At 38.9% G+C, this 17,239-nt stretch overlaps 1 protein-coding gene across 5 annotated transcripts in view; it reads left to right on the forward strand.

Annotated features, from left to right (window-relative positions):
- Positions 1-17,239, forward strand: part of RNF2 (ring finger protein 2) — a 55,094-nt gene that overhangs the window by 16,194 nt on the left and 21,661 nt on the right. For 2 of the 5 annotated variants that reach the window (XM_015446977.4, XM_074030985.1), the window contains exon 2: positions 11,594-11,711. The exons of the other annotated variants lie outside the window; for them this stretch is intronic. The gene's annotated coding sequence lies outside the window, so the exon portion shown is untranslated. The remainder of the gene's footprint in view (positions 1-11,593; positions 11,712-17,239) is intronic. 5 annotated transcript variants of the gene reach the window in all.

Consider the following 17,239-nt stretch of genomic DNA (forward strand, 5'->3'; position numbering starts at 1 on the left):
AACGGCAGGAATCCTTAGGTATGACTTGGGGTAGGCTAGATGCGTGAATTTTAATATGCAATATGCCTCTTTTTGACTTTGAAAATAGAAGATTGGAGGAAACAACTGGTTGTTGGCTGAAGTATTCAAGTTGAAAGAAATTGCTAAAGGTAGAGTATTTTCTTAGCTCAGGAGAACGAGACTGTTTTTAGGCAGTGCACTGTCAGAAACATTTAATTTAGCCTGCTTTGATCCGCAGAATATTAAGAGTTTAGAGAGCTCTTGATGCTACTTAACATAAAGGTTTAAATTTACAAGTGAGGAAACTGGACCCCCAGCTGTAAGTGACTAGCCCTGTGGTCCACACAAGAATCTAGAAGCAGTGATTCTTTACCATTGGAGCGTATTTGTATAATAGAAAATTTGTGCCTACCCCTGTTTCAGTAACCAGTATTACTGTAATCAAGTTGTCTCCACCTTGTGGCAGCAAATATTTTACAAGGCTGAGTACAAACATGGAAGAAAACTGCTAGGGAGAACTTTTAACTGTTTTTGAGGAAGAAAGAGGCAGGTAGCTTTGTGACAGTTGTGTTGCTTTTTCAAAGGCAGCTGTGTCTCATTGCCTACATTCATATTTTGTAACCTTATTAAGGAATTTATATACTCTGTATACCTGAATCAGGCAATCATTTATTGTTGACAGTGTAGGAAGTTATAGTGTTAAGCTTATCTTTTACAATTTTCGGATATACACACATGCATATTATATATACATAAGATATATGTGTATATATTCACATATACACATATTTCTCACTCTTTCACCATCTTTGTCATGAGTTAGAAGAGCATGCTAACTTTATCAGTGGAGAAGAGAGAACTAAACAATAATGATGTTGGGAAACTTGCCCATTGCATGGAATGGAGTAGCTAGATCCTAGCCTCTTTAAATATAAAAAAAATTACAAGAAAGTATAGGTGGTTGTTTTTTACAATTTTAGAGTATGGTTTCCGAAAATGCCATAGAAGAAAAGTACACTAAATATATAAAAGATAAAAGTTGTGTACTGAAGAAGTCAAAAGACAAAGCAGCAAAATGGGGAAAGTTAACACTCATGACAGGCAAAAGGTCGATTTCCTTAAAAGAAGGAGTTATTACATGTTAACTTAAAAAAGAACTAACAGAAATGGATATAAATAATTGGTAGACCAAAAAAAAAAAAAAAAAAAAAAGGCCAATAAAACTGTGAAAAGATATTCTGTTTATCTCATGATTGAGGCTTGCCAATTAAAGCAACAAAGAAGTATCATTTCCCTCCCACTTATCAGATTGGACAGGGTGTTTTAAAAAAACTGTTGTTTTTCCCTAATTGGTAGAAATGTAAATTGGTATAATGATTTGACAGTATTTATCAGAATAAAAAAATTTCCTTGCCCTTTGGTCCAGTAATTCCACTTCTAGAAATTTGTCCCAGGCAACTTTTTGCCAAAGGTAACTTCTTATTGTTAAAGTTAGCAAAATATATACTAAACCAGTAACTGTAAATGAGTGAATTCTGAGCAGTGTCTTTATTTGGGGAAGTACCATTTGGAAATGGCAGATGTTTCTTAGATCACTGAAACAGTAATTTTTTACACAGAATGCATAGAATAGTGATTCTCAAAACTGGCTGCACATAAAAACCATTTGACTGGCTTTTAAACTGGGGGTGGATGAGGGGTAAAGATACTGATTCAGTGAGTGAAATGCAACCTTGGTATCACAAACTGTTTAAAAGCCCTCCAGATGAAAAATGATTCCTTATATATAGCCAGGTTTGAGAACTACTTCTTTAAAGGAAGACTTTTCCTGTGGGTGCATTTGGTTTTCTTTTGGTAGAAGATAAGACTATTGAGCAAATAAACTGAAGTTCGCATTTTTTGTCAGCTTCTCCCACTCTTACCATTTTCTCCTGATAATTAGGGTTCAACTGGTGTATTAGCTTCATATAGTTGCTGTAACAAATTACCAAAATGTGGTGATTTGAAACAACATGAACTTATTATTTTACAGTTCTGGCAGTAAGAAGTCCAAAATGAGTCTTACGGGATTGAAATCAAGGTGTTGGAAGGTCTGTGACCTTTCTGGAATCTCTAGGGAATAATTCATTTTCTTTCATTTTCTAACTTCTTGAGGTTATCTGCATTCTTTAATTTGCAGCCCCTTCTTCCATCTTCAGGCCAGCTTCCCAGTGTCTTAGATTGCTCTCTTGGACTACTGCACTGGCCTCCTTCATAACAGCTTCTTTGACTCTGCTTCTCACATCACATCGCTTTGTCTGCCTCTTAAGGACCTTTGCCGTTACATTGGGCCAAACCTGGATAATCCCGGATAATCTCCCCATCTTAAGAGCTGTAATTTAATCGTATTGGCAAAGTCCATTTTGCCATGTAAGGTTAACATGCACAAATTCTGGGGATTAGGACGTGGATACCTTTGAGGGATCTATTATTCACAGTGCCATAGTTAGAGACTTAATTCAGAAGGGCATTTAAAATTAACAAATTGAATATTTTAATCTGTCTTAAATTTATATCATATTCTAGCCCTAAATAAGCTTCTCTGTAGTAAGTTATGATTAATGTTTATTACCTCAGGAACAATCTTCAATTTCTACTTTTTTCTTAGCAATGTAGGTTGGATGGGATAGGATAGCTAGTCTTATTGCACCAATAACAATAGCTATTGTATATTCTTCACAGAATCCTACTGAATAGGTACTTTATTTCAACACTGACAGGATTTCATAGTTTGATTTTTTTGGTAATGCTTTGGATAGTCTAGACGGTCCCCAATTTACAGTGGTTCGACTTAGGATTTTTCAACTTTACAGTGGTACAAAAGCAATATGCATTCAGCATGCTTCTTGACTTGTGATGGGGCTACATCTGGATAACCCATCTTAAATTGAAAACATTGAAAGTTGAAAACACTTTAAGCTTATATTTTCAACTTACTATGGTTTCACTTTAGACTTATTTTCAATTTATGATAAGTTTATTGGGACGTAACCCCATTGTAGGTCAAGGAGCATCTTTATTGTTATCTTAACAATATTTTGTCTTCAAATCCATGAACATGGGATGTCTTTCCATTTATTTATGTCTGATGTCTTTCAGAATGTTTTATAATTTTCAGGATACAAGTCTTTTGCCTCCTTGGCTAAGTTTATTCCTAAGTATTATTGTTTTATGTTATTGTATATGGAATTTTTAAAATTTCCTTTTCAGATTGTTCATTGTTAGTGTATATGAATGAAATTGTTTTTTTTCTTGCAACTTTGCTAATTTCATTTATTCAGCATTTTAAAGTTTTGTGTGTATGTGTGGAGTCTTTAGGGCTTTGTGCATATAAGATCATGTTGAGAGGTGAAGCCAGCTGGACTTCTGGGTCAGGTGGGGACTTGGGGAGCTTTTCTGTCTAGCTAAAGGATTGTAAAATGCATCAATCAGCACTCTGTAAAAAGTACCAATCAGTGCTGTGTGTCTAGCTAGAGGATTGTAAAGGCACCAATCAGCACTCTGTAAAAACGCACCAATCAGCCTTCTGTGTCTAGCTAAAGGATTGTAAATGCACCAATCAGCCCTCTATTTCTAGCTAAAGGATTGTAAACCCACCAGTAAGCACTCTGCAAAAACGCACCAGTCAGCGCTCTGTGTCTAGTAAAGGATTGTAAATGCACCAGTCTGTACTCTAAAAATGCACCAATCAGCGCTCTGTGTCTAGCTAAAGGATTGTAAATGCACCAATCAGCACTCTGTAAAAATGGACCAATCGACTCTCTGGAAAATGGGCCAATTAGCAGAATGTGGGCAGGGCCAAATAAGGGAATAAAAGCTGGCCACCCAAGCTAGCAGCAGCAACTTGCTTGGGTCCACTTCCATGCTGTGGAGGCTTTGTTCGTTTGCTCTTCACAATGAATCTTGCTGCTGCTCACTCTTTGGGTCTGCACTACTACCTTTATGAGCTGTAACACTCACCTTGAGGGTCTGCGGCTTCATTCCTGAAGTCAGTGAGACCATGAACCCACCGGGAGGGACAAACAACTGGGGACGCTGTAAGAGCTGTTAGGGCTTTAAGAGCTGTAACACTCACTGCGAAGGTCCTTGGCTTCACTCCTGAAATCAGCAAGACCACGAACCCACCAGAAGGAAGAAACTCCAGACACCTCTGAAGGAACAAACTCTGGACACACCATCTTTAAGAGCTGTAACGCTCACCGCGAAGGTCTACGGCTTCATTCTTGAAGTCAGCGAGACTAAGAACCCACTGGAAGGAATAAACTCCGGACACAATGTCACCTACAAAGATATTATTTTACTTCCTTTACAATTTGGATGCCTTATATTTCTGTTTCCTTTTTTTCCCCTACTTGCTCTGGCTAGAACTTCCACTAGTATGTTGAATAGAAGTGATAAAAATACTACTTCCTGCTTTACTGTCTCATTTTTTTTAGTATCAACATATACACAGCCACAAGCTTAGGAGCCCTTCTTTCTTTCCTTCCTTTCTCATTTCCTATATCCCATGTATTTTACCATTTAGTTATTTTTGAGCACTGCCTTTTCTAATTTATTCTTATTAACAGCTCTACTGTAGGCCTTTCTCATTTCTTCTTCAGATTATTGCACAGATTAGGATCCTTGACTTTCTCAGATCTGTCCTTTATTATTGCCAAAGGTGATCTCTTCAATCATTGCACTGTCGATTTTTCTTGACACCTTTGTATCGCATACTAGGCCTCACTGATGTAGTTCACATTTAAATTCTTCAGCCTCACCCTGTGCTGAGTCTGTACTCCCTAACTTCTTTTCTAGTCATTTAATAGTGAACTACTTGGAGTTTCCCAGACATGCAATGCTGAGTGTACTTTTCCTTATTATGTTGGTCCTTCAGGACTGCTTTCTTTCTTCACTTGGTTAACTTTCACTTAACCTTAAACTCTTCCTCCAAGGATGAGTCTCTGTCTCCAGGAAACATTTTCTGATTTCTCCTCTCCCATTTGACTGCTTATTTATGCCTTTTTTTTTTTTTTTTTTTTTTAGCATTTATCAAATCATATTGAAAACGTTCAAGGATTGTCTGCCTCAGTAGCCAATACATTCTTAGAGGTTCTCATTTTCTTCACATTATAGCTTAATAAATGTTTCATAAATTGTTGAACTCAACTGGTTTTCATTATGGATCTGTTAGTATCTAATATGAGTATGCAAAGGAACAGAAAGAAAATAAGGCTGCTACTGTTATAATTAGTGTTGACTCAGACCTTGATAGGTAGGTGTATCTTGAAACCTTAAAAACAGATTAAATTGGGCTATTAAAGTATTTATGTCTGTGGTGGGGGCAGGGGTAGTGTTAGAGGAGATGAGATAGTAGTGATGGGTGATGGGAGAAATGTGGTAGGAAGCACAGATCACACTAAATTAGATCTGCATTTTAAGGGAAGCTTTAAAAATCTTAAAAGCATTTATTTTCCTTGTAACACAACTTAGTTATAGAGAGTCTAGAAATGTTAAGTTTATTACTAGTGTTCAAAAACTTAAGACCGGATAATGGAGGTTTGGTAAATTACCTTGGAGTGCTTCCCATTGTATATTCCATATCGTGGAAAAGATACAATCTAATTAGGAATTGGTATTGCTTTTTTAAATAAAGAAGCTATTAGGTTACCAAGAGTAATTTAGATGAGTATTCCAGATGTTTAGTACAGTGACAAGCTTTTCAATAAAGAACACTTTGTGTCTTTAGAAGCTTACAGAAATTAGTGTCTGTCTTACAGCTGTAGTCTTAGATTGAACTGCGGAAAGTGGTTTTTATGAGGTGATAGTTACTGCAGGCAATGTTATGATGGCAGTTGGATTACTTACTCAGAATTTATTATTGCTCCCTGGTTTGCCTAGTCTTCAGTAAATTTCTAAAATCCAACACCTGTATCCTGTAAGCAAGCATTGCTTTAATTAAGGAAGAAAGTATTTGCTCATTCACATGTTGTGTAATATAACATAAAAGGAAAAGAAAAATGCTAAAGATTGAGAGAGTTAATTAGTTGTGACCTTTATTTTACTGTGTGCAGAAGGAACAGTAACTATGGAAGAAAAAGACACCTCATTAAAAGAGAGAGAAGGCATCTTAGTTTGTCTTTGTTTCATAGTGCTTAGGAAAGTGTATGTCAAACGAAAAAAAATGCTTTGTAGGAAAATGGGATAATCTAAGTAATTTAAAAATATACTTTTTTTTTTTTGTCTTTGAGACGGAGTCTCGCTCTGTCGCCCAGGCTGGAGTGCAGTGGCACGATCTCGGCTCACTACAACCTCTGCCTCCCGGGCTCAAGAGATTCTCCTACCTCAGCCTCTCGAGTAGCTGGAACCACAGGCACGTGCCACCACTCCCAGCTAATTTTTGTGTTTTTAGTACAGATGGGGTTTCACCGTGTTGGCCAGAATGGTCTTGAGCTATTGACCTCGTGATCCGCCCGCCTCGGCCTCCCAAAGTGCTGGAATTACAGACATGAGCCACCGTGCCCGGCCTTTTTTATTTTTATTTTTTCTTTCTTTCTCTTTCTTTTTGTTTTTGAGACAGAGTCTTGCTCTGTCGCTCACGCTGGAGTGCTATGGTGCGATCTCGGCTCACGCCAACCTCCGCCTCCCAGGTTCAAGCAATTCTCCTGCCTCAGTCTCCTGTAAAGTGGTTACATTTTCTGAAATGTATTTCACATTTGTTTAAAAAGAAATTAAGGGAACTGCTTATATGCAGGATAAAGACTTAAGTGTTGTCTGTGGGGAGTTGGTTATATTCATTGATGGGTTATAGTCACTCTTGTCTTTGGTCAGTGTGGTAGGCTGAAAAATGTCCCCCAAAAGATACCTACATTTTAGTTTCTGCAACCTGTAAATGTTAATTTACTTTGAAAAAGGGTCTTTGTATGTGTGATTAAGTTAATGGTATTGAGGTGAGATTCTCCTGGATTATCCAGGTAGGCCTTAAATGTTATCACATGTGGCTTTATAAGAGAAGGGGCAGAGGGAGATAACAGCCACAGATGAGCATGAGGCAGTTTGACCACAGAGGCAGATTGGAGTGATATGGCCAGAAGCCAAGGCATACTGGCATTTGCCCCAACCTGAAAGAGGTGAGGAACAGATTCTCCCCTAGGGACTCTGGAAGCCAAGTGCAATCCTGCCAGTACTTTGATTTTGGCCCAGTGATATTGAATTAGGACTTCTGGCCTTGAGAACTGTGAGAGAATAAATTACTGTTGTTTTAAGCCTTCAAATTTGTGATAATGTTATAGTGGCCATAGAAAGCTAATATAGCAATCATTGTTCAAAATGTAAATGGACACTTCTAAGTAACTCAATTTACCTAAACTCTTTTTCCTTTTTGGGAGTATAATTTATAGCTCACTCATATTAAACGATAGCTTTATTTCAGATGCTCTCTGTAGACCAGAAAATTTTTACGATTAAAGCAGCTGGTAAACATTTTTAGGTGCAGAACTCTTGACAGTTTCACTCAAAATGTTATATTTAAAGTTCCTTTTTTGAGAAAAATGTTTCATCCAATCTGGAAGTTCCTTCATGGCTGCCTTCTCCCTCATAACTACTCTGGTAAGAGTACAATTCAGACTCCTAAAACTTTACAACACAGAGTAAGCTCTTTTGCCTGCAAATCTGCTATTTAGTATGAATTCCTCTTTCACGTGAACTGTTGAAAATATACATTTGGCTGGGTGAATGGCTCATGTGTGTAATCCCAGCATTTTGCAAGGCCAAGGCGGGCGGATTGCTTAAGCCCAGGAGTGCCCAAAACCAGTCTGGGCAACATGGTGAAACGCCATCTCTACAAAAAATACACACAAAAAACAACTTGGCATGGTGGTGCGTGCCTGTAGTCTCAGCTACTTGGGAGGCTGAGATGGGAGGATCACCTGAGCCCAGGAGATAAAGGCTGTGGTGAGCTGTGATTGCATCACCATGCTTCAGTCAGGGTGATAGAGTGAGACTCTGTCTAAAAAGAAAGAAATAAAATACACATTTGAGGCTATTTATCTAAGAGTTGAGCTGTGAGTTCACAGTGATCCAGCACGTGCCAGGGTCTCACTTGAGACTTTGTTTTATTGACAGTCTGACCAAAGAGTAAAGGCCATGGAGATTCTGTATACTTTAGCCCTATACACTTTTGTTTTTTTTTTTTTTGGAGACGGAGTCTTGCTCTGTCGCCCAGGCTGGAGTGCAGTGGCACAATCTCAGCTCACTGCAAGCTCTGCCTCCTGGGTTCACGTCATTCTCCTGTCTCAGCCTCCTGAGTAGCAGGGACTACAGGCACCCGCCACCATGCCCGGCTAATTTTTTTTTTTTGTATTTTTAGTAGAGTTGGGGTTGCACCGTGTTAGCCAGGATGGTCTCGATCTCCTGACCTCGTGATCCACCCGCCTAGGCCTCCCAGAGTCCTGGGAACAGGCGTGAGCCCCCGCACCCGGCCAAGCCCTATACTCTTAATCATCAGACAGCAGTGTGCCTACTCTATAATATCATAATCCCCTCAAAGATTGGATATATGTTTGGAACTAGGGAGGAGGGTAATCCAAGAAACATTTTATAAATAATTTGCTAATTTCTAATGAAATTTAAGCCAGAAATGTTCCTGTTCAGTATGTTTCTTTTTCCCTTAAGCTTCCAGGAACCGAATATTTAGCCACATACAGATTACTAACAGTTGACAACTAATAAAGAAATCTGCCCTTTCTGGCAAATTTTGTTCGTTATACAATAAGCCTTAAATGAGTAGTCTTGAATCAGCCGTATGAGGCACATTAACCAAAGATTTTAGTACTTTCCGTATTTTCTTCTCTAACTTATTTTTTTGAAAGAGTATTAGTGTAAAATTCGCAGTAAGTTGGGGGTAGCTAAATAATTTTTTCCCTAGTCTTTTACATGTTAGGGGACTAGGAAATAGAAGTGCTTCTTCAAATTGAAATAATAGAGAAGGTGATATCATCTGTTTTATGACTGTGATGTATGGAATGTGCCAGGTACTTCATATGAATATCTCATTCAGTTTTGCCAGTGAACCCGAAAATTTTTATCACTTTGCAGATTAAAAAAAAAAAAGCCTTAAGAGTTTGAGAAATTCGCCTATGAATCCACAGCTAGTGACTGCTAGAGCTAGGATGCAAATCCAAGCTGATCCAGTTCCAAAGATCATTTACTATGCTTTCTGACTGTCTCTTTTGTTGTTTTATAATGTAAAGGGATCCCTAAAATAGTTCTCTGCCTTTACTCTGGGGGAATTTATGGTTTAATGGATCCGTTTTTCCTTGATTGGTCTTGGGAACAAATGTATGGCCTAGTCAGAGGATTCAAGAGTCTTGGGATCTCAAAGAGTTGAATGGGAACCTCAATTAGTATTATCCTAATTTTTTTTCATATCAACCTTATTCTTTGCTACATCTCACTCCTGTAGACTGCAGTATTTTCATACTCCCCTCAACTAACTTAAGGATTGTAACTTAGGAGTTGGATAGGAGTGGGATAGAGATGGTGTTTTAGGGAACCTCTGCGTAAGTATACTTTGTTTGCCAAGTAATACAAAGTGAGTATTTGTGTAGAAATAATGTTGTGATTATTGGTTAGGTCCTTAGACTAGTCTTCAGAATATTAACCTATAGTATAATTGAGCTAGTAGTTTACAAATACAGATTTTCCAATAGTTCAAACACATTAATTTTTTTGTTTTTTTTTTTTTTTGAGATGGAGTCTCACTCTGTCGCCAGACTGAAGTTGGCTGGAGTGCAGTGGCGCGATATCGGCTCACTGCAACCTCTGCCTCCCAGGTTCAAGTGATTCTTCTGCCTCAGCCTCCCAAGTAGCTGGGACTACGGGTGCGTGCCACCACGCCCAGCTAATTTTTAAATTTTTAGTAGAGACAGCGTTTCACCATGTTGGTCAGGATGCTCTTGATCTCTTGACCTCATGAGCCGCCTGCCTCAGCCTCCTAAAGTGCTAAGATTACAGGCGTGAGCCACCATGCCCGGCCAGGTATATGTTTTTAATGGAAAAATGTAGAATGAAAATTTTAGTTTCTAGTTGGGGATTTAAAATTTTAGTTTCTAGTAGAGATACAATTTCTGGAGCAGAGACAGAGTAATTATTACAGCAATAACTGCACCAGTTCTCCTCTGCCCTAGTTCTTTCCCAGGACAATGTGATGAGAGCAGGATATTCTTTTGATATATGAGGAACCAGAAAATACTAATCTGGGAACTTGTATATATGTTGTTCAACCCCAGCTCCTGAGAGAGGGAGATAGACCTTTGCTTCCTAATATAAATCTTAATCCTTAGAGCAGAAGGTTGAGGAGGAACCTAGGTTCTTAATCTTTGGAATATAAATCAATATTTGGGGTGAGGAGGGAGATCAGACTAGTTTCAAAATTTACAGCCCCTGGAATGTCTCCATAGTCTGACGTTTCATCTTCCTTGAAATGTAAACACATAGTACCAGAGAGGTAAGTCTCTTACTGTCTATTATTAATTAAAATGTCCAGTTTTGTCCTTCAAAGGATAGATTTCTTTGCTAAGAAATAACCTGACCATGCAGAAATGTAGAAAATATTTTCTCTTTGTATAGAAAATAAACCGACTGTTAAATCTTTCTTTTCTCTTACCTTTTCCCATGTTTTGGCTTGGATTTTGTTTGTTTGTTTGTTTGTTTTGTGCCAAAGTTCATTATTTGAAGGAATGGTATTAATGAGAGAATTTAAGTGGGTATTTTGGTACAACTTACAGAAAAGTTAGGATAACCAAACATGCATACCTTGCCCTGGTTACCAGGGAAGTCACCCCCATTGGCCATGGGGAAGTGAGCCTAAGGATTCGCACATCATTGTTAACCAAAAAGTGACTTAAGGCAGGTCTCTGTCATTAGAGGTTTATTTAACCAAGGTTGAGGATGTACCCTGGAAAAAAAAAAAAAAAAAAAAAAAACAGTCACAGGAGCATCTGTGACCTGTGCTTTTTCCAAAGGGGATTGGGAGAACTTGATTATTTAAAGGGGAAAAGAGCAAGCAGGAGGATTAAAGGAGGGAGGGTAGGCAGTGAGGCAAATGGTTACATTCTTGTGAGGCTCTGATTAGCCTCAGTATATCTATATTTTACATGTGAAAAGAGGGAGTAGGGGAAAAAGTCAGTTATACATTCATTTCAGGGTAGGCCAAGGGATGATTTCTGGTTTTTATCCTTGTCTTCTACCTGTGGATATAAGCTGGTAATTGACATTGTTAAGGTGAGCTTCAACAGAACTCAGTTTTCGGGCTGGTTTATAGGGAAGATACGTATCCTGAAAGATTTAGATTAAGATGAAGGAAGCCATCTTGGGAGATATGTGGCCCTCTATTGTTGTGGGAATGTGGCTTATGGATGAGACTGCATATGTTTCGGTTGTGAAATTATAGCTATCTGGGACCAAAAGGAAAGCAGTATTGCCTGACTTAGTTCCTAAGCTTTACTTTCCCTTTGGCATAGTGAGTTTAGAGTCCCGAGATTCTATTTTCTTTCACATCATCAGTGTCTTCCAGGATGTACTTGTCAAAGAGTTAAGTCTGCCATGCTGGATTCAGACCCACCTCCCCGCCAATCTTGGACAAGTTGAACATGGTCACCCAGTTCTTCGGTAGATTTCACCTGCTCACTTAGGTAATGCATCTCAGTGAAGTCACATAGTGTGTGTGGTTTTGTCAATGACCAGTTCATGCATTTTCAGTAGTGACTGATTCATGCTTTTTTTCCAAGTATAATGCATGTTCCATTGTCTTCAACCTGCCCTCCCATTTATTACGGTCTGGTTTCTTGATGGCCCAGAGGAATATTAGGCCTCTCTGTTGGTTGTGCAGCTCCGTCACTTTCTCATTATATCTTCTTTCCTCATGATGTTGGTGAAGAAATGTCATGGCAAAGCCATATTGTGGACAAAGTAGTAAAGACATGAATTCGGTAGATGTAGAGACAAAGCTCGAGATTAATCTGGCAGTTGATGGTTCTGGTGGTAGGGGTTGCTGTCATCATGGGAGGCGGCTAAGAGGTAGCACTGAAGTGGTGGTAGGAGCCTTGGGGCTGCTAGAGGGTGCTGTGAGGAGGTAGCAGGGGGCTGACTCTGAGCTGCTGGCTAGGGTGGGGGTTCCAAGCACAGTTGAAGCAATAAACCAAGGTGACTGTGAAGAATGTCTGGACTTCCATGTTGAGGAGTTTTTGGGTTATTTTTTAGGCATGAAAATGTGAAATGTTGAGGTTGCCTAATTTGAACTCCTCTATTTATCACCATTGATGAGTTCTTGAGCAAATATTTATTGAATGACTACTATATGCCAGGTACAGTGCAAGGTATTGGGGATATTGTGGTAAATAAGAGATAACTACTCTTAAAAAGCTTAGTGACTATAAAAATGCTATGGTTAAGAAAAGAGAGAGCATGAGAGAAAGGTTAGAATTTCTTTAGAATGTATGAGGGAGCTAGCTATGGGAAAATCTTTGGGGAAGAAATCACTCCTTTCCAAGCAGAAGGACAAGCTAGTGAAAGGACTCTAAAATGAGAATGATCTTTGCAAGACTGATGAAGAAAAAGATGGCAAGTGTGGCTAAAACATATAGTTCATGCCTGTAATCCCAGCACTTTGGGAGGCTGAGGCGGGCGGATCATGAGGTCAGGAGATCAAGACCATCCTGGCTAACACGGTGAAACCCCATCTCTACTAAAAATGCAAAAAATCAGGCGGGCGTGGTGGCACGCGCCTGTAGTACCAGCTCTTTGGGAGGCTGAGGCAGGAGAATCGCTTGAACCCACAAGGTGGAGGTTGCAGTGAGCCGAGATTGTGCCACTGCACTCCAGCCTGGGTGACAGAGCAAGACTCTGTCTCAAAAAAACAAACAAACAAACGAACACAGTGAACAGAACTCAGAATGACATATATTTAGGTTGCTTAAATAGAGTGAAATTATACATTTTGCTCTACAACTTGCTTTTTTTAACTTAATGTGTGTTGTGTACATATATTGAGTTCTGTGTCAGTGTTTATAGCTACGTAGTATTCGGTACTGTGGACATTTCCTAATTAGCCATTTTTCTATTTACATAGACTTTTATGGGATTTTTGCTACTACAAATAATGCTGTGATGACCATCCTTATACATATGCTTATTCTATCCCTGTATGAGAATTTTTGCTGGGTAAATTTCTTTTTATTTTTAATTAAAAAAATTTTTTTGCTGGGTAAATTTCTTAAGAGAGTTATTACAGTGTTGAAACTTAGGAACCATTTGACAGATACAGGCTGCTTTGAGAGATGAGGATTCAGCTAAGACAGTGGAGTGAGTGTTATTCTTTTATTCAGCCAAAGAGCAGATATACTCAGCAATTTTTAGAGAGTATTCCAGTCTGTTCTTTTAGTGCATTCTGTTTCATTGGCATCTATTTTTCAGATAACTGTCTTTTGATTTACAGCAGTTAATTTTATTGAGTTTTTAAAAGGATACATAAATGTGATTGTTCTATAGTTTAAGGTACCTGTGTATGTTAAAATGCATATTATACTGTGGTTCTAAGCCTGATGTGTCTACTGTTACTTATAAGGAATGCAGGTAAGATAATTACATCATTTGATCAACATACATTTTTATTGTATGTCGATCAAAGATAATAAAGTGGAAATACATCTACTTCTGTAATCTGTTTCTTCTCACGACATTTCTGACACTAAATATGTTTTTTTTTTCTACACTAACAATTCTCCAACTCTTTAGTCACCAACTGGGTATCCAACAATTGATTCAGGTCAGTGATTACACTACTCAGAGTGACCGCTAGACTCCACACATTAAGGGGTCGGTCCCCACAACAGACTGCCTCCACTTCAGATGCCATTAAGCCCATGCCTCGTGTACTTCTGACCAATTGGCTGTAAGTTGGGGATTTCCACAATCCCCTTCTCAGGTTTGATAATTTGCTAGAATGGCTCACAGAACTCAGAAAAGCATTTTACTTACATTTATCGGTTTATTATAAAAAGGACACTATAAAAGATATAGCATATTAAGAGGTAGAGAGAGTGAAGTCGTGGTTCCAACCATAGGAGCTCCTGTCCTGTGGAGTTAGAGTGTATCACCCTTCTGGCACCCTGACCTTCCACGAATTCCATTATTTAAGAATTCTAGTGGAGATTCCATGACATGGACATGACTGGTTAAATCATTGGCCATTAGTAATTAGCTGGATCTCCAACCTCTTTTCTCTTCTTAGTGGTATGGGTAGGATGGGACTGAATGTTCTGACCCTCTAATCTTGTGGTTGGTTCTTCTGGAAAGCAGTCCCTGTCCTGAATCTATCTAGGGGTCCACCTAGAGTAACCATATTAGCATAAACTCAGGTATGGTTGAAACAGGCTTACTGTGAATAAGAAAAGTGGCTCCTCTCACCCCTATGACTCAGGGATTCCAAAGGTTTTACATGATCTGTGCCAGGAACCAAGGAAATACAAGGAAAAAAAGAGAACAAATACAGTCTGCCTTCCTGTATCAGTGTTTTCAACCCACTACAGGTTGAAAATATTAGGGAAAAAAATGGTATAGTTGCATTTGAACATGTACTGATTTTTTTTCCTCATGTCATTATTCTCTAAACAATACCGTATAACAATTATTTACATAGCGTTTACATTGTATTGAGTATTGTAAGTAATCTAGAGATGACTTAAAGTACGCAGGAGGGTATGTGTAAGTTATATGCAAATGCTGTATCTTTTTATATAAGGGACTTGAGTATCCATGGATTTCGGTATCTGGGAGAGTCAGAGGGTGTCCTGGAACCAATCAATCCCTCTTAGATACTGAGGGACGACTATATATGTTTCGGTCTCCCAAAGTGCTGGGATTACAGACATCAGCCACTGTGTTGTGTATTTCTTACAGCATGTCCATAGAGATTGTGTAATGGCCCCATATAGCTTGATTCAACCGTTTTCCATTCAAGAAATACATTTTTTATGCTAAACACTGTAATTATGCCTCAACTGCCAAATTGTTCTGGCCCCAGAACTTTGCCGATGGTTTGACAGTTCCTGTTTATGCACACACTTTTAAACACTAGCGTTCTCGCATTACTGTAACTCCCTGAGACTGGATAATTTATAGAGAAAAGAGGTTTAGTTGGCTCAAGGTTCTGCAAGGCTGTACAGGAAGCATGGCTGGGGAGGCCTCAGGAAACTTACATTCATGGCGGAAGGTAAAAGGGGAGTAGGCAGGTCCTAGATGTCTGGAGCTGGAGGAAGAGAGAGCAGGGGGAGTTACTAGACACTTTTAAACAATCAGATCTCGCGAGAACTCGTTATCACAAGAACAGCAAGGGGGAAATCCACTCCCATGATCCAGTCACCTGCCAGACCCCTCCTCCGACATTAGAGATCATAATTCAACATGAGATTTGGGTGAGGCCATAAATCTTAAACCATATCAACTAAATATTAGTCATCTTAATTTTTGTCAACATTGCAGACAAAAAATAGAGCCTATATAGAACACATTGTTTTGATTTGCAATTTACTGATTATTAGTGAAATTTAGCACAATTTAATTGTATTGGTTATGTATTCTGTTAATTAGTCATTCATGATTTTGCTTATATTGAATTGTCTTTTAAATTGATTTGATGTAGTACTTAATATATATTACGGATATTGTTCTTTGTTAATTTACATATGTTGCATATACTTTCTTCTTAGCTATTGCTTATCTTTTAAATTTGCTCATGGTGTCTTTTGTTGATTTTGTATGCAGGATGTAAAATTTTGTGAGGTGAAATATGAACCTTTAGTCTTCTGGGTATTGTATCTTGCTTTTAGGCTGCCCCTCTTTTCTTCTAGATCTTTTATGGGTTCTTTTTGTTTTTGTTTTTGTTTTTGTTTTTTGGAGACGGAGTCTCACTCTGTCGCCCTGGCTGGAGTGCAGTGGCACAATCTCGGCTCACTGCAACCTCTGTCTCAATCTCTGTCTCCCGGCTTCAAGCAATTCTCCTGCCTCAGACTCCCAAGTAGCTGGGACTACAGGTGCCACCATGCCCGGCTAATTTTTTATATTTTTAGTAGAGACATATCTTTTATTCAGAAGTATAATTAATGAGCTGTAATTGGAAATTGGGCCTGTGAAACATTTATGGAGGCTATTGTTCTAGACTAGCCTCTTGCACTGGACCCCACCAGATCAGAACAAACCAGAATGGAGTCACTTGTGCTAAGTGCCACATAATCAAACTTGGAAATAGGCCAGTTTTCTAAAAAATAGGAGTTTATAGTCAGTCTGAGTCTTCGTAATAAGGAAGTCCCTGTTTTAACCTTTTAAAGGAAAGCATCTTTGAAACAATCAGTCTGCTTTTTGTACTGTTTCTGCTTTCTTCAGACTTTTTCTTCTTTTAAAGCCAACCTCCTCTCCTCTCATTGGAAGTCATTTTATTTTATAAAATGAGATGTTGTCCAATTCCAGGAGCCCAAATAAAAGCCAATTGTGGGCTGGGCGTGGTGGCTCATGCCTATAACCCAGCACTTTGGGAGGCTGAGGTGGGCAGATCACCTGAGGTCAGGTGTTTGAGACCAGCCTGGCCAAAAGTACAAAAATTAGCCAGGCGTGGTGGCGGGCGCCTTTTAATCCCAGTTACTCAGGAGGCTGAGGCAGGAGAATTGCTTGAACCGGGAGGTAGGTGGAGGTTGCAGTGAGCCAAGATCGTGCCACTACACTCCAGCCTGGGCGACAAGAGCGAAACTCTATCTTAAAAAAAAAAAAAGCCAATTGTGTCTTTAAACTTGTCATAATTTTGTCTTTTGATAGGCCCATGGTAGACCTAGATCTTGTTCTGTTGTGTGACAAAGATTATTTAGGCTGTTGTGATCTAGGGAGCACATTCTTGTCCCTGGAAAAAATCCTTAAGATCATTTTGTGTGGCACCTCACTTTGTATCTTCTTTGCTGGCTTCCATTCTACTCTTCAGCTTTTCAGACTGTATCTTGGTCACCCATTCTTGTTCTTTTCCTCTTTCTCTACTCTGTGTATTTGTTAGTATCTATACATAGGCGACTCTCAAATATTGTTCATTGAAATCACTTTTCATTGAGATCTGAAAAACAGAAGCTAAATGTATTTCACATTCTTGGTTTGGGCAAGGGGGAACCACAGGCAGAAATAT

Source organism: Macaca fascicularis, chromosome 1, assembly GCF_037993035.2.
Source record: "Macaca fascicularis isolate 582-1 chromosome 1, T2T-MFA8v1.1".
Taxonomy (NCBI): Eukaryota; Metazoa; Chordata; class Mammalia; order Primates; family Cercopithecidae; genus Macaca; species Macaca fascicularis.